General features: G+C 45.0%; 1 protein-coding gene and 1 long non-coding RNA gene across 5 annotated transcripts; one reads left to right on the forward strand and one right to left on the reverse strand.

Annotated features, from left to right (window-relative positions):
- Erich1 (glutamate-rich 1) overlaps positions 1 to 22,382 on the forward strand; it is a gene marked incomplete at its 5' end in the record, with an annotated part of 52,793,804 nt that overhangs the window by 33,568,873 nt on the left and 19,202,549 nt on the right.
- Positions 498 to 22,335, reverse strand: LOC102552468 (uncharacterized). 5 transcript variants are annotated; one of them, XR_015639956.1, is made up of 4 exons: positions 22,089 to 22,323; positions 20,084 to 20,208; positions 3,909 to 4,078; positions 513 to 791 (listed from the first exon to the last, which is right to left on the reverse strand). It is a non-coding gene; the product is annotated as an uncharacterized LOC102552468 (long non-coding RNA). The 5 variants fall into 5 exon arrangements; XR_015639954.1 differs by having other exon boundaries at positions 516 to 791; positions 3,909 to 4,459; XR_015639952.1 differs by lacking the exon at positions 3,909 to 4,078 and having other exon boundaries at positions 498 to 791; positions 22,089 to 22,335.

The following is a 22,382-nucleotide window of genomic DNA, read 5'->3' on the forward strand; positions in this document are numbered from 1 at the left end:
CTTCCTCTACCACATGGGTCCTGGACACAACACTCAGGCTGTGAGGCCTGTAGTAAGGGCCTTTGCCAGCCGAACCACTTCACTGACCCTGTTTTATAACCTTAAAAACTTTGCTCTAGGGCAGGCGTGGTGACACTTAACTCTAACCCCAAATTGAGAAACTGAGGCAGGGAGGATCCCAAATTTGAAGCAAGCCCAGGTTACACAGCCATACCCTTCCTCAAAACAAACCAAAACAACCAAACAAACAAAATCAAAAAGCAGAACAAAGCCAAAAAGACCACACACATGCAGTACATAAGGTTAGAATTTTCTACTAAGAATAATATGAGACACTATTTGAAAAACATCACGAACTTCTTATCTATGAAACTGTAGGCATGATTACCCTCCATTGCGGACCTAATTTGTGTAAAGGTGAATGTTATGTCCTGAAATTTACTTTATTTACTTTATAACTTATTTAATCTATTGTAAAGCATCCATGCAAGGCAATATTTTAAGCACAGTCATATAAATACAAATATCAAATAGCATTTATTATGAAAGAAACAAAGGAAGCTTGATCTTCATCAAATAAATGCTATCTTAGTCCATTTTCTGTTGCCAATGATGTAATATATCAAGACAGGTGAGTTGTAAAGAGAAGATGTTTATCCATCAATCATGATTCTGAAGGTCGAGGGCCTGTACCTGCTGACTGTCTTCTTCCTGGCAGAATTCTGAGGCGGCTCGTGACATCGTGCGGTGAGCAGGAGAAACTTAGTCAGGTGACTTTTATACCAGACCTACTATGGGAACAATCCATCAATCAGTTATTTGCATGCATGATAATGAAGAAAATGATTCACCATCCATTAATGAGAATAGAGCCTTGCTAATTTCCTAAGCATTCTACCTAGTGACTTAAAAAGCTTGCCGGCTCACCGCCTCGCCAGATCTGAACTTCCAGCCTTGATGGCTTCCAGCAGCTATGCACAGAAAGGACTCCTCCTGCCCCCAGAGTTGTACACAGCAGCAAGGAGGAAGTGCACACTCTTGTGCATCTGACAGGGACTCTCCAAACTCACTTTGGCTCGTATATTTTTCTCCCACTCCCTTCATTAAAACATCAACTCCATGAAATTCATAGCCTTGACTTCATGTACGCCGAACACCACCCCCACCCCCATGCTTAGAAAAGTTAAGTGCGCAAGAACTAACTCGGTAGGGACTCTTCACTGAAAACCCTGAGGCTGCGTTCTACTTTAAAGTTATTCTTATCCCCTGGCCATTTGCATCACGATGTCAATAGGACCCATTTGGTTGTACCAAGTGTGCTCTAGGGATATGCAGAAGTCAGCGTTAATTGGTCAGGGCTTAGTGGAGAAAGGAAATGGAGTTGATGGAAGGGAAAACTGCAGGCACCTAGACCTCCAAACTCCCCCAGAGACCTTGCTCTGCTTACCCTCAGCCTTACTTTCGCTTTCTCCCGTGGAGGTTTTAACCCACGACAACTGCTACATCACAGCCATGCTGCACCAGGCACTTGCCTGTGCAATGCCAATTTTCATCAATGCCACCATTCCCAACAGCAAGAAATCATAAATTACCCCCAAGCCTGAGACTCAGCCCTAGTCCGTTGGACCACCATCTTTCCTCCCTGCTCCCTGCACCCTGCTGTGTAGCTAGGGAGATTGTGTAGCTCCAGTGAATTTACCTGGGTCCAAACTGTTAACAGCAAAGAACAGACGCCCCAGGCGGGACAAACCTGGGGCAATGGCAGAGAAGTGGAAGTATTGAGCAAGCCAGAGAACTCAGGCAGTCAAGAAGTGGCCCTGACCATTATAGGGTAGGATCTGCAAGGTGCAAAGCTCTGGTTCCAGGAGGCTACATTCGGGAGATGGAATCCCAAGAGCCATGAACCTTAAAGAACAGGAGTGTGTTTCTCACCAAGAACTGCAACAGGGCTTCAGGACTCCTAACTGAAGAAGTCTAGACAGCCATGAGGTTGAGTTGCTCAGGACTGATAGGGTAAGAGTGCTCCTCCACCTCCCGGTTACCAGAAAAGGACCCAGTCTTACTGACTGCTAACCAGGGAAACGGAGAAAGTCTCTGCTACCCAGATGCTGTCAGATAAACGGTAGGTGCTGACGCTAGGGCTCACTCCCCCTCCACCAATCACCATCCATGAACACCAGTGTGGCAGGCCCTCTGCTAAGAGGTACAGACATGGCCCTCCAGCCTCACCATACCCTTGTGTAATAAATGAATGCTTCAAGACAGTCTAAAAATCAAGAGTAAAGATAGCAGTATTGTGGAGGAAGCCAAGCAGGCATATAGAAGCTCCCATCCTCCATAGCTACAGGAGGACAATAGGCAGCTCTAGAGAGAGAGCTGCATAGACAGGGTGGTGAAAAACTCTTTCTGGAATGCTTGAGCAATGCCTTCCAACTCCAGGGTTAAAAAAAAAAAATCAGTTCATAAGCAGCTCTAGAAAGAACATTTCTAAGAATGGGGGAGCTACACCAAAGGAGCCGAGTTTTCACCTCTAGCTACGCCAATCAAATTGCCTTCCTTCAAACACAGCTCTTTCAGGGCAAAATACCCAGCATGTTTGGAAGCAGCCCCTGCAAGGCATGAAGTTCATTTCTACAGTAAATGAGAGAGAAAAGATGAACAGCAGACATCCCAGGAGAAAACCCAACTGAGACAGCGGCTGTAGGACCAACTTCCCACAGCAAAAGGCGCTCCTAGAGAAACAACGGAAAGAACTAATAGAAGGTGGGAGATAGAGGAACAACGGGGGTTGGAGGGTAGGGGTGAGGCTGAAGAGGAGACAGAGGAGCAACAGGGGTGGGGATGGGGCTGAAGAGGAGTGCCCAGGCCTTGGGATTGTCAGACAGGTAGGTTGGCTTTGACTTGTGTCTTTGTGGCAATAGGTAGGGTCAGCATCAGGGAGTGGGGTAGGGGTGGGGTGAGGGGATAGAGGGGGGATGGGAGTCACAGCAGCTCACTCTGGAACATCACAAGGAGAAAGTGGTTTCAAGATGCCTCGGTCATAGGAGACAATGGCTGCGGTGGGTACCGCCTACGTGGAACTGTAACCTTAGCGAGGGGCGCGGTCAGTTGATCATGTTTATCCATGGAGGAATATAGCTGGGCCCTGTGGGCTTGCTGTGACACTGAGGGTCACAGTCCAGTGAATCACTTCTCTGTCTGGGTGTCAAAAATACAGTACCTCTTCCCCCAACAAAGACTATACTACTTTTAATTCTCCTTTTAAAAGCTTCAAAATATTTGGGAAGCTTCTTCATAAAGTCTCCTGCCATGGATTTCCCTAGCAGCCTTTGAAATGTTAAGAAAAGTTAGTTAAAATACATTCTTTAGTTTTAGGACACTTATTTTTTAGCCCGTCCACGTGGGAGCCCCCCAAAGTGCTTTGCGTATGCTCCGTCTGTCTGTGCTCCATAACTGAACTAGGGATTCTATTCTAAATTTGCATTTTATTTATTTATTTATTTGACTTTTATTGGGTGGGTTGAAATTTTTGTGTTTGGACTGGTCACTTGTCAAACTGTAGGCCTTGGTCTTGTATCTTATTTTGGGGGTTTGAATTTTGACTCGAGTTTTGCTCGGAACAAACCATGTTTATGCCACAGCAAGGAGTACGGGTGCTAAGGCCTTATAGGTGCTAGAAGATATCTGTGGCATGGGAGTCACGAGGAAAGCTCATGCTTTGGGGAGTGAAGAGCTGAAAGTAAAGCCCTTGTCCCCCGTCTCAGGGGATAAAGGGAAGGAAGGTGGATCTGGGAACTTATTTAGGACTGAACTCTGCCTTAGTAACCATTGCCCAGGAAACAAGTGGTCCCCCAGTTCCAGAATGAAACATCTAGACACTTTCCATTTCCTAATATGTATTTACTCACTTATATTTTCACATGACGCCCGGTTTGCCAACAGTGTGTTTCTCTTTTCTTTTTGTTTGTTTGTGATGGGAACAGGGAGTGCACATGTCTACGCACAGATGTGCAGGTCAGAGGACAGCTGGTAGGAGTCAGGCTTCTCCTTCACGTCTTGTTTGAGATGGGGAGGGCATCTGTGGAAGCCGAGGGAAGCAGGCAAGCTGTTGGGTGAGCCTCTGGTGTTACAGATGTGCATGCTACTGCATCTAGCTTTTACATGGGTTCTGAGGAGCTGGATTCAGCCCATACCCACTATCCCCATACTGTGTCCACGAACCCAGCACTAGGTGTTTCTTAAGCCTTTGCTTGAGTCCTAACAGTCCTCTAAATGTTGATGAGTGCCCTTATGTGATCACAAAATAGGACTGTTTTAGAAATCGCCCCAGAAAAGCAGCTTTGGTAGCAACAGAAACTTTGACTTTTAGCTCTTGCTCACAGATCTCTCCGAAAGCGCCAGAGCCCGGTGACTGCCTTGAAGGAAGGAACTGGAGAGAGTGATGAGACCCCATCAGGACCTTGGGAGAAAAGAAACGTGAGAGCAGAGGCTGTTAACATATCTCTCCCATGCATTGCCACCTCATGCCGCTTTGTTATTGAGGGTGATGATATGGCCTCGTCTTTTCTCAGACCCATTGGTGTTCCAGGTACTTGTCAAAGCTGTGTGTCTGGACTATTTCCGGTAACCACCATTCCATCCCCGCAAGGCAGAAAAATCTTTGACTTCTCATTTTATTGACGGCTAATTGGGAACGCCCCATTCATGTTCACTTTTCTCATTACTCGTTGGATACCCTCCAGCAAACAGTCATACTACAATAGGTTAAAAATAAAAAACCTAAGAAGTGATTTAGTTGCAAGTCAGCTCAAACCTTATATTTAAATATTTTAAAATTCTCCTCAAGTTATCAAAATTCATTAACTCGGTTAAGCATGTATATGTTGCAAATATACCTTGGGCTAGGAACAAATTAATTGTGTCTTTTATAGGTTTGTGAAACAGAACATCCTGCTTCCGAATTTGTTGTAACAATAAATAGTCTGACAATGACCTGTCGCGGTATGTTAAAAAAAGGCTTCTTTTATCCCGCACTAGATCCGGCACCATGGAGCTTCATGGATCTGTCAGATAATTTCATCTCAGTTAGCAAAGCATCTTACCTGCTTTACTTCATCCCATATCACACTGCCGATGGCTACTCTCTGAGCCTGGAAACAATCTCTCCACCCATCTAGTTTCCAAGGCAGGTTGCCACCATGCCAGACATACGCATCCCAATTCCACAGCGGTCCAGTGTGTCCAGTCACCACACACTCTCTTGAACTCAATTAAATGGCCACGTGAAAGAACACACAACACAATAACCTCTGATCCAATTGATAAGACATAATTTGCTCATCTAGACATACAAAATCCTGTACACATCCATCCCCTAAGAATATTCATAACCTTGTAAATGTAAATGGGCCTCCATGTTCTCTCCGCTGCTCTTTTTCTCCTCCAGCCTCCTCCTCCTCTCTAAAACTTTTCTCCTGCCCATCCTTCCTTCCCGTCCAATGACAGGCCTCGTTGTATCTTTTACCTGTCTTCACCTGCATAATGACATCATCCTACAATGACCCGTATTTGAAAAGGAGACTTATATAACTAATAAGAAAAGAGCAGTAGAGCTTCCTAGCACCCCACATCACTCCTGATTCTTTCTATGAACTCCTCCTGGGGACAGTTGAGTACTGACTGAGCTCAGGAACTTCAAAGAACACGAAGTTCAGGGCATGCTCTGTATGTGATAGCAGTTGCCCATGGGAGACCAGAGGAAGTCGATGCCCCTGGAGATGGAGTTATAGGAAGTTATTAGCAACTCAAGATAGGTCCTGGTATCCTGCCAAGTTTGGGTCCTCTGCTCTTAACCATTGAGCCATCTCTCGAGCGCCAAAGAACCCAGATTTTTCCTCTCTCATAGCATGGCTCTCAGGGACATTAGATGAAATGAATGCCAAGGGACTGAGATGGTAGCCAGGGTATGGAGACTGTAAGCTGGGGGGGCTGAGAAGACTTCAACATGCTTCCCACTTGGAACCAAAAGATGTTTTTAGTAGGCAACTGGCAAAAAAAAATATGATAAAGTTGTGATTGATGTCATAGCTCATTTACAGTGTAAATCTCAATATAGGTGAGATCCTGCATTCAGTCTCCAGTGGATTCCCCCAAACACACAGAAACCAAGAGTGTTGACTTATTTGTGTTTTGTCCATATTCTTGAAGAAGTGGAGGATAATGAAGCTGTGTGTCTATGGAAGCTTCTCTAGTTCTTTTATATGCAGAAGATTCAACAGAAGTTTGTCCACCATAGCTTTGAGCACTAAGACCCAAACGATACCACTTGATAGACTCAAGTTTGCTAAGCCTCAACCCATGGGGAAACAATGACATCAAGGACTCAACGAACCCTTAACAGGAGCTGTGCAGCAACGTAAAGTCCTGGCTCTGTCCATTGATTAACTTGATTATTAGGAAGAAAAATGTGGTCCATCTCATCTCCTACTTTCACCATGGTCATAAAAGCAAAAGAAAAGAAAATTTAAGATTTAGAATTAGTTCATTTTCTTTCTTTCTTCCTTTCTTTCTTCCTTTCTTTCTTTCTTTTTAAAGATTTATTTATACTATATAAGTACACTGTAGCTGTCTTCAGACACACCAGAAGAGGGCATTAGATCTCATTACACATGATTGTGAGCCACTATGTGGTTGCTGGGAATTGAACCCAGGACCTCTGGAAGAACACTCAGTGTTCTTAACCACTGAACCATCTCTCTAGTCTCCAAATTAGTTCATTTTCATCTGACCTCTTTGGAAACAGCTATTTGACATCCGCATGCCCCTCCCAGCAAAACATTCTTGGAATGGACAATATACTCAGGCATGAGGACTTAAGGATGCAAGTTCACAGCCTGCAGGGTCAGGGGAAACAGCCATCCCAATCACCATGAGGAACACACAGAAGAAACCATAGTGGAGAAGAAGGTGGGGGCAAGCGAGTCTGATCCTTACTCAGTTACCCCCCACTGTGCTTCAGAATTCCAAGAAGCCATACCTCTACCATTAAGGAGCTATGGATTGCACTTTTGAAGCCTGATCTACCTTTCTAGCAAACAGGAAGGGAAAGTAGTGAAATTGACTGTCTTGTAACTGCTGTTGCTTTTGAGGTACCCACTAGAGGTTAATCTGACCCATGCAAAAGAGTCTGGTGCATGCAATAAAATTATAGCTAACCTTGACTGAGCTTTTACCTTAAGGCCTTTTTAACACTAACCACACCCATGCATAACTTAACTTGACACCTCGGAGTGGTGAGTCTTGCTTATCAACTTGGAGGTAAGATAAATGCCTAGATTGGGAAAATAGAGTTCTAGGTGTGTCTGTGAGGGTGTGTCTGTGAAGGTGTGTCTGTGAGGGTGTGTCTGTAAGGGTGTGTTTGTAAGGGTGTGTCTGTGAAGGTGTGTCTGTGAGGGTGTGTCTGTGAGGGTGTGTCTGTGAGGGTGTGTCTAGAGACAGTACTTGGACCTAATTGGACCTAATGAATAGATGAGTCCTTTGGATTCACACAGACAATGGAATGAATGGATTTGTACAAGGATAGCATTATTGGAAGGTGACAACAGGGAGGGGATGACTCCAAGTTGGAGGAAGTGGGGCCCTGGAATGATGTTCTTGGAGGATAAATCTTTCTCTATCCCCTTCTGAAAACCGGTCTTTCTGGGTTTCCCAGCTGCCATGGGTTAAAGGGCTCAGTTCCACACGTTCCTGCTGCCTAGGTGTTCTGCGACACTCTGGGCCCCAAACCAATGGCACCAGCCAGAGTAGCCAAAAGCCCCCTAAAACTGTGAGCCAGAGTAAATAGTTCCTCTCTGTGAGCTGTTTCTGTCTGACATCTGGTGACGGCTACACAAAAATACTGACTCCAATCTACCTCTTCCCAGCCACCCAATGAGGAAGCTGCTGATGTCGCCACTTCCCACTGGATAGATGGGAACACTGGACTTCTGAGGGTTATTTTCACATTAATGGTGGCATGGTCTTCTGCAGCTATTCTGATGCTCTACTGCTTCAGACATTAGTAAACAGACTAAACATCTAACAGGATTAAAACCACACTGTCATAAGCCAGTTTATTTTGTCCAAAAGGCTTCCCAACCTCTGCCTAGTGCTGAAGCTATACTACGTGAAAGAGAGTTTGTATTAGAATCACAAAGGTCATGCAATTTTCTAGTAATTTCTCATAAGGGAATCTGGTGTGGTCAGTCTACTAAGAGCCATGTTAAAATATCCAGAAAAAAAGAAAAAGGCTGAGGTGGCAGTGTGGTGTCCTTTTTCTTTGGGTGGCTAAGGTAGTTTAACAAAAATAGACTGAGCTGCGCGTCAAGAAGTTGGACAAGCTTATTCTGGTATCCCCTCCCACACTGCTTTGGCATCTCCTTCTGAGATCATCTCCTTCTGTGTATCAGTTCACATGTTTAAACAGAAAGACACAGATGAGTGCCGAGACGGACGGCCCCAAACTCAGACTTTTCCGAATTATATCTAAAGTCACCAGAAAAGCTGCAGTTATTCTGAAAATGTCTGTGCTGAGAGATCTCAGTTTCTTGGCAACAGCAAGGTGCCCAACAGGGGTAGGAATCAGGAAGCTGTTGCCTGGAGAGGACCGTACAATTTCTGTATACAGAAGAGGGTCAAGAGTTGGGAGGGGTGATGGGCACGGAGAAGAGTTTGTGGAAGGACCTATGTAGCTGGAGGCCAGAGGGGGAGAGAATTCTGGGAAGCTAAAAACCTGTTAGTTCTTTATAACTGGAGGTCAGTGCTTGAGAGAGGGAGGAGTTGAAGGCAGAGAAAACCTGGGGGTTCATTCCTTGGGCAGCAGGAAGCCACTGAAGTGTTTCGGTAAATGCTAATTAATTGTATCTATTCATGGGCTTAGTTTATGGATTCATGTTTATAATATACATTTGAAACCTAAGGAAAAAAAAACCAAAAAGACCAAAAATCCAACTGCTAAGGAAATGCCAAGGTGTTTCTATCTCCTCTCGGACAAGAGCAAACACCATCCACAACAGTTCAGCCAACCCCAGGATCTTTCTGCTCTGAAAGGTCTCCAGACATTTGTCCCCCAAGAAGTCTAAATCATCTACTAAAAGACTACGTGTCTTAAATAGCCCGTGCTCACTTGCGTATGAATGACTTCAGTGAAATCATACTTTCTGTTAAGCCCAAGGTTGGGGTTTCAATCACAGCCTGCAGATAGAACACACCAAGCCAACATGGTTCCATGTGGAGAGGTTTGATGAGAGGAGAGGAGAGGAAAGGCGGGCCATGAGCACATAAACGGAGAGGGGTAGAGAGAAGGAACAGGGAAGAGGGGAAGAACAGGGAAGAGAAGAGAACAAAGAGAGAGCAAGAGGGGAGGAAGAGGAAGAGGAGGTGGCAAGCAGCCCCTTTTATAGTGTCAGGCAACTATGGGGTGGAACATACCTGGCTGTTGCCAGGTAGCTGTGGGGGTGGAGCTTAGACAGAATACCAACACTTTCAAACTTGCTTTTAGGGGTTAGGGATTTAGCTCAGTGGTAGAGCGCTTGCCTAGCAAGCGGCTCGGTCCTCAGCTCCGGGGCGAGGGGGGGGTTGCTTTCACCCATAAATTCTATAAAATGATAAAGACATCACTGGGTTGACAACTTTCTATGAAGTCCCGGTAACAACTAAGAAGGGTATAGCTAACATCTACTAATGACGTCCCAGCCGCACAACAAGCCATGCAGCCAGTATCCTCGGAGTTACCATGACCAAGCACACCTGGAAGAAACACCAGTTGAAGTGTGGAAGAACCTACTGTTGGAAGAAAAACAAACAAACAAAAACGAACCCCTGAAATAGTCAGTGTATTCAAAGCTTTGCCAAAAGGAAAAGAACCCACCCCACCCCACCCCCCACATACACACAGATGAGTTTATCTCCCTCTACCCTTTTCTTAGCCTATGGATGGATGATTAAGACTGCCTCTTTCTAGAAGAGTTAGGCATGCCTATTCATCTAGCAAATCTGACTTAGCTTCTGTTTTGATCTGAGCATTGTGGTAGGCACCCTAAAGAAAGGAATTAATAAGACCCAGTGTCTGCCTTTGAATCGCTCACAATGACATAGGAGGCGCAGACAGCAGTAACCGACCTGTCCAAACGACACAAGACGTTATTGGGAACTATGAAATATATGTTGTCTCCAGGACCAGGCTCATAATTTCAAAAAATAAAAACAAACAGGAATTCCCAGCTGCAAATCTTTATAAACAATCCCTTTCCCCCAGGACAACAGTCAATCTTCAGTAAGAAAAACAGGAAGCATCCTATTCAGGCTCCTGGTGGAAGGATGCAGGCTGAATATTCATTAGGGTGGGGGTGGATGGGAGCAGGAGAGGGAAAATGGCAGCCAGCCAGGGACTCTCACTGCATCCCATCTCTCAAACTACCGGGATGCGTTTTGTCTACAGCCTCCTTGGAAGAGGGGCCGTGAAACTGCCCTGTTGTGATATAAAATATGATCACAATAACTAAGTTAGATAATAAACTATTCTTTATTTGCTAATAATTGTCAGCTCACAGGGTCTGTACATGTATTAACACTGAAGCATGTAAAAATGAAAGAAGCATTTGCTTTCTGCACCGTCGCCTGAGGGGAATAAAAAATAATTCCGAGGCTGCATAAAACGATAATTATGATACAACGCAGTCAGGAGAGCCAACAAAGAGTCTGCTTTCCTTTTGTGTTGTTACCCAGTTAGTTCTTCCAACTTTCTGCTGCTGACGATGGCAGCACTGGGCTTGGCTGAATGGTGGGCGGACAGGTAAGCCTAGAGGCAGACTGCCAGAGAGGGGATCATATGCATACGGTTGTGCTATAAACACGGGACAATAGGCCGGTTCTACAAGGAGGACTCTGAAAAGGAAAGGAAGACATGTTTATGAGCAATATAATTAACAGTTGGGTACCTTGCTGAATTAAGACATTATAACTGGATGAAGATTTTTTTAAAGGGACAGCAGAGAAATGCCAAAGGGGAGTGATATGTTAGTTATATGTTATTTCTCCTTCTGTGAAATTAACCAATTAAAGTCACACACACACATATATATATGTGTATATATATATACATATATATATATATATATATATATATATACAGAGAGAGAGAGAGAGAGAGAGAGAGAGAGAGAGAGAGAGAGAGAGAGAGAGAGAGAGAACTGAAAAATACTTGCTGGCAATGTTGAAGTAGAAATTAAATGCATTTGGCTGAATTTCATAAAGGAAATCAATGTTCCCATTTGCTAAATCTAAGGTCATCTAAGTTCCTTTTCTAGTCCTTGACAATGTACAAGCTCCAACACCCCAGTTCTTTCAGAGTGAGTCACAGCTGCCTCACCTTCCTTCCACCCCACCTCTAGCCAACATGCTTCCAACTCCCAGATGTGCACACAACCCTTTGTGTTCAGGTTGTTCCTCCCACATCTTCCTGGGGGAAGAGGATAGGGTGAGGTGGTGCTGGTCTGATTCCCTTACAGTTCCACTCTGGTGTCAGTCCCCGCTTTAGCTTTTAACGGGTGTTCGTTCAGTGGATGCTGGATCCAGTGAGGTGGAGAAAGTTCCATGAAGTGATGCCACTACACCTGATACCCCCTCCTCCCCAAATGACACTCCAGTGAAACTTCCCTCACCCCCCACAAGATACAGGCAAAACCAATGTCTCCCTTCTCCCTCCAAACTCATAAACCCTGGATATGAAGGAGACCCCGAAAAGCCATCAGCTGGAAGCAAGGAAATGGTGTGGTATTTAAAGACTCAGAGGTGAGAACTGTTTTCAGTCTGGGTAGTGAGAAATAAAACCAGGACCCATGCACATGCAAGGACCCCATCACTAAGCTATAGCCCTACCCAGGCATTTTGATTTGATTGATCTGTTTGATGAATGCAAGGGTTGAGGATTAGTATTTGCACTTCTGTTGAGGTTCCCTGAGTCCTTTTCCTCATACCGTTCTGTCTTAGCTCTTCATATTCCCTTTCTTTAAAAGGCTACCATCTCCAGAGAGGAAAGATGGACTAGTCACAGAACTCCATAACAGAGACCATGGATTCTCTCTTCAAATAATAAAATACACGTGACGTGAGCAATATAAAGAGAGGGATGCCCACTGCCATCCTCACATTCAAGTGGAGAAAGGGATGGGCGTTAGATGGCCCAGAAGAGTGGGATTTCTGGTTCTTTTTCCCAGTCTTTCTGGTTCTCTGAATAAGAATAGCACCCTTCCCCCCAACCCCATAGGTTCATGTACGTGAACGGTTAGTTATCAGGAGTGGCATTATTTGAGAAGGATTGGGAGGTGTTGTCTCCTCTCCCTCTCCCTCTCCCTCCCTCCCTCCCTCTCCCTCTCCCTCCCTCTCCCTCCCCCTCTCTCCCTCCCTCCCCCTCCCTCTCTCTCTCTCTCCCTCCCCCCCTCTGCCTGCTACTCTAGCACCATGTGTGCTGCCATGTTCCCTGCTATGATGATAATGGACTAAACCTCTGAAACTGTAAGTCAGCTCCCAATTAAATCCTTTCTTTTCTAAGAGTTGCCTTGGCCATGGTGTCTCTTCACAGCAATAGAGCAGTAACTATGACAGTTCTCCTCCCAAAGTGAGAAATCCCTCTCTTCTGGGCCATCCAACGCCCAACCCTTTCTCCACTTGAATGTGAGGATGGCAGTGGGCACACTGAGGCTGCATTTTCCTACATGATGACCCAATTTTCCAATGCCATTATGTGATGCCTCTTACATATATGCTTCTGGTAGAATCTTGGCATGAAGTATATCTTGTCATCACTTGGATGAGATCCAGAACTACTAAGCCACTTTACCTAAGACTGAACCCTTCAGCAGAGTAAAGCTTGCTGAAGAGCTTCGGTGGCATGTCTGTCTTTTGTACCCTGCATTGTTTGTGGAGTCTTGGAAGCTTACCTTTGGCATTATGTTCTAGATATTTACATAAGAACTTGTGAACATAGTGGTTTTCAAAGCATACGTTGGCATTTCATGTCATGAAAATAAAAGATGTAGGTTAGTGTCTGCACCATTCCCTGTCAGTAGGTTTTAATAGTGGTAATTTCAACATGGGGTGGATGGATGAAGGGGGCTGGGTGGGGAGGGGAATGGGAAGGATGAGTGTGGGGAGGACAGAGGGAGAGAGAACTGGAATCAGTGGGGTTGGGGACATCTCCGGGTCGAGCTAGAAACATGGGACGCTCTCAGGAACCTATGAGGGTGACCCTAGCTAAGACTCCTAGGGTTGGGGGATATGGAACTTGAAGTGACCATCTCCCGTAACCAGGCAAGACTTCCAATGGAGTAACTGGGACAGCAACTCAGCCACAAAACCTTCTACTCACAATTTGTCCTGGTTACAACATATGCAAGGGCAAAGGTAAAGCAGAAATTGGGAAAATGGTCACCAACGACTGGCCCAGCTTGAGAGCCCTCCCGTGAGAGAGCACCCACTCATGACACCCCTAATGATACTCTCCTAAACTTGTAGACAGGAGCCTAGCATACCTGTCATCTAAGAGGCTTTACCCAGCAGCCAATGGAAAGAGATACAGAGACCCACAGCCAAACATTAGGTGGAACTTGAGGAGGCCTGTGGAAGAGAGGGAGGAAGAATGGAGGGGGTCACAGGGGTCAAGGACACCAAAGAAAACTGACAGAATCAACTAACCTGGGCCCATGGAGCCCACAGAGACTGAACCACCCACCAAGAGCATGCATGGGACAGACCTAAGCCCTCTGCACAAGTGTAACATTCATGCAAGTGGGACTCCTAACAGCAGGAGCAGGGGCTGTCTCTGACTCTGTTTACTGCTTTTATATCCCGTTCCCCTAACTGGGCTGCCTTGTCTATCCTCAAAAGGAGAAGGTGTGCCTAGTCCTACTGCAACTTGACATGCCTAGGTGGGTCAACATCCATGGGAGGCCTCCCCTTTTCTGAGGAGGAGGAGCGAGTATGGGGGGAAGGGACATTAAAAGACTGGGAGGTGAGGAAAGGAGTTTTGATAGACATGTAAATAAATAAATATTAAATAAAAATTTAAAATTTGGCAATTTCAATACTACAGTGGAAGTCAGCACCATGTACCATTCAACCACCTCTAAGCAGCTCCTCGTAGGTAAACCCAAAGGTTTTTCCAGACCTCTGGCTATGAGCTTCAAAGTGAATAGGCAATTTACCTATTTCCAGAGTTAATGTTTATTTGTTCTTTCACATAACTTCATAAACCACAGAAATTTATTCTCTCACAATTCTGGAGGCCTAAAGTCTGGGGTCAAGGTCTTGACAGAGTCCTGCTTCCTCTGAAGGCATCATAGAAGGGCCTTAACCAGGCCTGTTACCCAGAGGTCTCCAGAAGTCATTTGGTTCAAGTGAGTATGAAACCTGTCTTTATATGGAGTTCTCTGTGTGTATAAGACTGCCTCTTCTTGTGTGTACATGTATATGTGCACATTCATGTGTATGTGTACATATATGCATGAATATGTAAGTCGAGGTTGGCTTCAGATGTCTTCCTCAATCACACAATGTTTTTTTTTATGAGATATATTTGATTGGGGCACTATCCAATTGCAAGGGACTCATAGCTAGTGCCTTCTCCATATGACACCATACACACAAATACAGACAACACACACAGAGGTGTTACACAGGGACACACAAACACTACAAACATACATAGGCAACATAAATACATAGATACTATACACAAACACAGAGACACCCTACACACACACACACACACACACACACGCATGCACGCACACACGCTACACAGACAAACATAGAGACACCACAAAACTATAGATGTGTGATACTGCAAACACACACTAAGATACCCACCCACTGCACAGTGCTAGCCTGCCCAGTGTGATACTCTGCCTGCTGGGTTTTAGAAGCACAATGAGAATGAATTTAGCAGCTCTGCTCCTATGACTACCCTTTCAGAATCTCATGCGGTCCCACACACACAATAGGCAAACCATTGCAAGCACTGAAGCCTTTCTTGTACATAGGGTGGGGAAAAATCCATATTCCTGGGGTTAGGAAATGTTCAAATAGCTTACAGATTATCCCTGCTGCAAAGTGTGAGTCAGCCGCTTTTTTTTAAAGGACATGATTCCGCAGATGTTGCAATGCCCTTGGAAAATGCCCTCCAAAGGACTGCGAAGAGGCGAAAGCGGGATGTTTAATTACAAGTAAATGCTAAAATTCTCCAAAAGGCTGATGCTTTTGATCTTTTAATTTTAAGTTATTAGGATTAAATTCCTCCGTAAGATCCTTGTGTGCTCTCTTAAGTTCTCTATAATGAAATATGTCTTGACTTCAAAATTAAAAACAAAATAAAAAAAAACAAGAGCCCTGGGAAGGCTCTCTCCTACTTCCCTTCCTTCACGGGTTCCCCCCTCTTCAAAAGCAGATAGTGTTAGATGTGCAAGCTAGCCATGTCAAATGTGTTCTTCTTGGGTAGGAGAAAATGCTGTACTCTCCTCCCTCGCTGCTTCCCTCTTGCTCTCTGTATGCCCCTATCTCCCACGCGGAGAGTCTCGATTTGACTCCACAGAGACCTGCCGAGGTTCAAACTCTCTTAGCCGGAGTTCAATTCTAGCAGAGTGTGGAGAGGTTGATGAGGGACTAGGGCCTCCGTGGCATTCTTCCAGTTCAGGCAGTAATGGCGGAAGCACGCAGGCTCTTCCCACATGCTTGGAATCCTGGCTCTGAGCTGGAAGCTGCACAATTCTGCTTATCCCTCTTGTTCGGCCGAACCTGAAATGGCTTGAGCGGAAGGAAGTGGCACCAGATGTCATTATTTATGAGAGTTGGAGGATGTATGCATAACTTCGATCTCCGTACCAACCTAGCTTTTGAGCCCGATGCACACAGCGGCAGACGAGACTGCTGGACACACCGGTAGGCCCACATGGTGGGCACCTCTTTCTTGGTACACATGGGGCTATGCAGGCGGAGGGCAGGCTGGCGGACAAGGGAACAGCCTTCTTTTCTAGATGGATGATTGATTGTTTAGAGAGTCACATGGCCCGAAGGAGGAAAGTCTGGTTAATAGGCCTTAGATTTCAATCTTTGCAGGCCTTTCTTCGCAGCAAGACAAGACCGTGAAAGGGGGCTACAGCTGAAGGTTCTTCCAGCCTATTGTCTCCAGTCTGTACAGTGTAAGGCTCGCTCAAATACTCTGTGACCTGTGGCTGCTTTGCATTCCTTTTCTTTCCATAAGCCTCCGCCTCTCCCTCCCATTCCTCCACAGACAATGAACCATTTAACAAGGACTGGAGGCTTTGTTCCATCTCACCTATTCTAATGTCTCTGGATGAAACGCCTCAGGGCCATCTCTGATGACTATCAACATTAAGTCTCTGTCCCTCCTGGTGGCATCAGTCTTGCCTCGAGTTTCACCCCCAGAAATTGCCTCCTCCTGTCTTCTCTTCCTCTTTCTCACACCCCCACAAGAGCTCCTTTCCGCCTACCCCCCCCCCCCCGCCCCATACTTGTCTCCTTTCCCAGACACAGGCAAGATGTCCCCACCCAAGACAAAGAAAGGTTCCTTTGTTATACCTGCAAGGTCCTAAATATTATCACCATTTAATTACTGTGCTCCTCCAAGCTAACGTCTTGGCAACGGCTCCTCTCCAGTTAAATAGGCTGAATGTTTTCCCGGGGAAGCTGCTTCCATGGGAGATAATTTGTGAATGGAGACTAATTTGAGGTATTGTTGCCACTGGTTTAAAGAGGTGACTTCAAGGTAGCTGAGCCTTAAAAGACAAATGCATGGCGGGAGAAGGGCATGCGCTTCCTGCTGGCATAGATCATTTTTGGGAGCAGACGTCTACCTTAGATTCAGTGTGACACAAACCAGTGGGCTGCATTATTAACTGGCCAGGATTCAAGTCTTCTCCCTTTCTTTTCTTATTTTTTTTTTCCAGTACAAGGAGAGCAGGGTCACATTCATGATGTCAGGAATTGTTCCCTCGGTGTGTGCTCAGGCAAAAGCTTGTTCAGTGTTCCAGCATCTTCAGCCAAGACAGCCTCCCAGACCTACAGAGGTGTCAGAGCATCCTGACTTCTAAATTAGGTGCCGATCTAAAGAGAAGAGCAATGTTCTCCACACCTCCACAACTGCCCCAGCAGGGCTGTCCACTTTGTAGGAATCTTGACCTATACTGTCTGTTTCCAAAGATACATGGTCAGATGGCAGCCTAGTTTTCTCAGAATGTCCCCATGAGGAGTAGCCTGATGTGGGCTGCTTGTGTGTCCCCTGTGGCGGTTCTTTGGAGTAGTCTGTTTTGGCTACTAAGTTTATAAAGGGGGTGGGGGGAAGGAATAAATGACAACTTGCTGGTCCTTTCTCTCCAATTCTAGAACTGGAAGCTAAAGCTTTTTGCAAATCTCAACTTTGAGAGTTGTGTTTAGAAGATCAGTTGCTTTCTCTAAGAGCTACTGTTCCAAGAAAACTTACCTCAGGGCCAGGGGATGTGGACAAACTAAAATTTAAGTAAAGGTAAAAATCTACAGTCACAAATTGTTGTGTTTTATAAAAAGAAAAAGGAAAGTCAGGGATGTGTTTGGTAGAGGCTCGGTATGGTGCAGGGGAAGGGGGTGCCTCTGCGGGTCTATGCTAAGCATCCTTTGCCCCTGAGGTACCAGCCACATGAGGGATATAATATGGGATAGTTTATTTAGGGTTTGGGGAGGGGAGTTGAGGGGGTAGTAGAGACAGAGAAAGAGAGTAGAGGAGTAGAGGCCAGCCATGAGCACATGGAGAGAGGAGGAGGGGAATGGGGAGAGAAGGGACAGAGAGGGAAGAGGGGAAGAGAGCAAGAGAGTGAGGAGGGGGCAAACAACCCCTTTTAGAGTGAGTCAGGCATACCTGGCGGTTGCCAGGTAACTGTGGGGTGGAGCCTAGAAGAAATGCTAACACAAATGAAAGACAGTATGTCAAACAAGGAGGGGAGACAGGCCAAGAGGGCACCCCTCACTACTGGAAAACTCTCCTTTAAAAAGGTAAATGCTGATCTGGGTGGTGGTGACACACTCCTTTAATCCCAGAGCTTGATAGGCAGAGACAGGCAGATCCCTGAGTTTGAGGCCGGGCTGGCTGATAGAGTGAGTGTCCTCCCAGGACAGCCAGGGCTACACAGAGAACCCCTGTTGAGACTGTCATACTATTTTGTACCTTTGAATGAGACGGACTGAAATAAAAAATTAATTACTGGCCCTATATATTCTTTCTACCGCCAGCTCAAACAATGCCTAGTATTTGTAAATATCTGTGTTGGTTTGCAAAATTGCCCCTGTGTGATATGGTATAAAGATATGCACATAGCCACTGCAAATCTATGGAGATGTGAGGACTATGGAGTACAGAAGTGGGGACACAGAAGAAAGCTCAAGACCAGAGTGTATGGATGTTTACAGCACTACTGGAAATGGTACCCAAGAGAGTAATGCGGAGGGGGTAAGGACTCAGGCTGTTTTTTTTGTTTGGTTTGGTTTGGTTTGGTTTGGTTGTTTTTTGTTTTTGTTTTTTTTTTTTTTTTTTTTTGAGAATTATTGTCTCTGGAGCCTTAAACTTTAGTTTATGGTACTTATCATCAATGTCTCCATGCTGGCATCACCCGATTGGCTCCGGTGTTGAAAACTCCTAGCGGGAGTTTGAGACTCCTCACTTACGGGTGGGATACACCTTATTAATTACAACGTCGGCTGATCCCATCATGTGACTATCAGAGTACAGTTGTGCAAACTTATGCACGGTACACCACGCAGCTTCTGAAACTGTGAGGCACGAGCCCCTGTGAAATCACGTGACTAAGCATCGGGAACGTTCCAGCAACAGTAAAAGGCTTCCGGCTGCACGAAAACTGAAAACCGGAACTCAAGCATGTAATGAGTCTCGTGTGTTTCTGGCCGGGCTCACCAGAGTTCCTCACACAGCTTCTCTGCAGCCTGTATTCTGACGCACGACCGCTCACTTTACGTTAGAAGCCGGTGTTAACCAATGCTGCCTGAATCCTGCAGCTCAGATTCTAGGGTACTGTATGTGATGGAGGGAAGTGTCTTTACTGTGCATTATCTAGTATTTCTCTCTGCCTTTACAGAAACACAGTGGTTTAACCACAGAAAACGGAGACATTTAATATTTCTTACCGTCATTCTTTAGTATATGGGTATCACGTTAGTACATTTTGGGATTGCATTCCGTTAGAATGCTTGACTTTAAAAATTACTTTTTAAGGGGCTTACCTGACCTTCATAAAAAGTCCTTGGCTTGAGTTTTGGACATAATTTCCATCAATTTCTCAAATGGCTATAAATATACTTCTGCCATTTGTCCTGTGTGTCTGCGCAGAGCAGTGTCGCCAGCATAGATGATTGTAAAACTGAAATATGTCAACTCTGAAAAATATCGAAAATGCTGTGCACCCTGCAGCATCAAAGACTCAGCCAAAATTTAATTCTTTGTGTAAAAACAGGCACATGCATCTGTCTCATTAGCCTGAAACTTTGTTTTCTTCACTAATGAGTGGTAAAAATTAGTATCTCAGTAAATGCTTGTTTTGCTTATCTACTTTAGACACTTAATGTTCTCAGATGAAAGTGGGGATCACAAGTGGAAAAGTAATAATAATAATAATAATAATAATAATAATAATAATAATAATTCAGCCTGTTTCACTCCTAGACTCCATTGTACATGCATTTTGTATGGGACTCTAAAACCAAACCACTAGTATGGCACGCGAGACTTTTAGACATATTTGTCGTTAAATGTATGCATTTACTAGGTGCATTTTGTATTATTTTGACATACTGTGCATATACGAAGCATCAAGTATAATAAGTTGTGGGGAAAGAGGACCCTGTACTCACTGCTGGTTGGGGTGGTACCACTGTGAGAATCGGCGGGAAGAGTCCTCAAAAGGCTAGAAGTAGATATGCTCTATGATTGAGCTCTCCGTCTGCCGAGCACACACCCAAGGAACTCTACATCCTACCACAGAAATACCTTTTCATCTGTGCTCATTGCTGCTCTCTTCCTAGCAGCCAGAAGTACAAAAACAGCACCAATGTCTACCGACGGTGAACAGGTAATGAAAATGCGGTGCAGATACACAGTGGACTTCTGCTCATCTGGAAAAAAATAAAAGAATTTGAATTTTATGTAACTAAAAGGACCTGGAATCAGTTGCCCCTGAGTGAGGAAACCAGGTCCAGGAAGACAAAAAAAAAATCACGAATTCTCCCTTATGTGTGTGTGCTAGCTTTTCTTCAGATATGTGTTCAAACCTCTTGGCTCATAGACATGTAGAAAGCAGTAAGGGACTGTGGTGGGAATGTTATAGGAGGAGGATAGAACACAGGACAGGAAGGGTTAAACAGTACAGAGGGTGGAAGGTAGGGGAGAGGAGGAGTATGGGAAGAGATAGCTAACATGACAGACTTTGGAAAGGCCATATGGAAGCCTGCTTCAGTACAAAGCTTTCTAAAATATAGTCAGATCCATGTGTAAAAGGAGTTTCAATGGAGTCACCCCACTGAGGGAGACTGGGGTCAGAGAAATATAAGGACTCGGGACGAGTCAGTAGTGTTTCACGTTTCATTTTACCGGTGACAATAACGTAAACATCTGAGTCTGCCTCATTTAGTTCTGCATCCATTCGGAGGATCAGCTCTCCACATTATAAAGCTATGATTTGGAGCGTATAATGAAGAGGTCTTGCATATGTCTGAGTTCCTGTCCTGATTGCATTCACTGTCTTCTCGTGTGACCAACTCTCTTATTTGCTGCCGTGCACCATACGAGCTGTTTGTATCGGAGCTCTGAGGCAGTTCCTCAGAAAACATTCTCTAACATCTTTCCTCAGGAGCTCCACAGAGGCCTGGCTATCTGGTAGATGGGTCAAAATAGACACAAGACGGGGCTGGGGATTTAGCTCAGTGGTAGAGCGCTTACCTAGGAAGCGCAAGGCCCTGGGTTCGGTCCCCAGCTCCGGAAAAAAAAAAAAAAAAAAAAAGAACCAAAAAAAAAAAAAATAGACACAAGACATATTTCCCTTTCTTGTTCTGTCGCAGAAAAATAAAGACAAAAGAGCCTTCTTATAAAAACATATGCCTTCCTTGGACATTTTTAAAAGGTAAATACTGTATGAGGTGGTGTTTCTAAAGCAGACTTATGGGTAAGTAGCTACACTTAATAAATTCTAATTGCTCAAGTGCTAGCAACCCTGGGCAGTAAATAGAGAAATTGGCATAATTGCCATTATAATTCCCATCAGTGCTTATAATGTAATTATCCCCGAGCAATGCTCTATGCTGGAAAGATGCTATTAGAACCCCTCTGTAAGAAATGAGGGCTGTGTGCCCTCCCACGGGGTCCACATCATGAACAGAGACAGGCTAGCCATGGGCTTCCATCTTCGGCCTCCCAGTACCTCATTTGCCTGTCAGTCAGAGACTGAGGGATCATTTTAAATGCGTGCAAAAGAGCTGTTGCTTGAAGAATTGCATCTGCCCAGGAAAGAGCACCAAGAACAGATTTTTACCTTTGCCTGACATGCACACACACAGACAGAAAACACAAACAGAGATGAGCAGCAAACGAGATGAGACTAGCCCTCGCCCTGGAAGGGAAACCCAAGCAGACAATGGTTGACTTCCTAGGGCAAGAAAACGGAGAGTCCAAAAGACCAGGCAGCTACAGTTTCGAGAAAAGAGACCCAGAGAAGAGAGGTGCACAGACAGGACCTTGGAGATGTGAAGGGTCCCCTTGCATCAGCTGTGTCTTCATGCATGTGAAGATACTGCACAATGCTAGAGGGGAAACGCTGAGATGATTAGGTTAGCCATTGCTCCTCAGGGAAGGCTATCTCCACTCCCAACTAGCCTATCTGGAAAAAAGTCAAAAATCTCATAGTAGAAAAAATATCCCCAGAACGCATTACTCAGTAGTGGGAAGTAATCTACCCCAGACCAAATATTGCTCCAGACAGATCTACCTCACAAATCTATACCTGAGAGCTCTGTATGACGTTACATTTCGAGTTGCACCCTTGATATTTGATTATCATACTCTGAGCTTTCTTCTTGCTTGGAGCGGCTGGGTTTATTTGGTGATATTTACTTCACAGAGATCTCAAGTTGCTAAACATGTGTTTACTTCATTTGGCAGGTAGATAGAACTCTACCACGGGCCCCAAATGCTGCCCCTTATGTAGAGCTCTGTGTAGCCATCTCTCCCTGAGTGTGAAAAAGACTTGTGATTAGGATGTGACGTCACAATACGATTGTTTTATGTCAGAGGAGAA

The sequence above is a fragment of the Rattus norvegicus genome, chromosome 16, assembly GCF_021556685.1.
Source record: "Rattus norvegicus strain SHRSP/BbbUtx chromosome 16, alternate assembly SHRSP_T2T, whole genome shotgun sequence".
In the NCBI taxonomy this organism is placed as follows: Eukaryota; Metazoa; Chordata; class Mammalia; order Rodentia; family Muridae; genus Rattus; species Rattus norvegicus.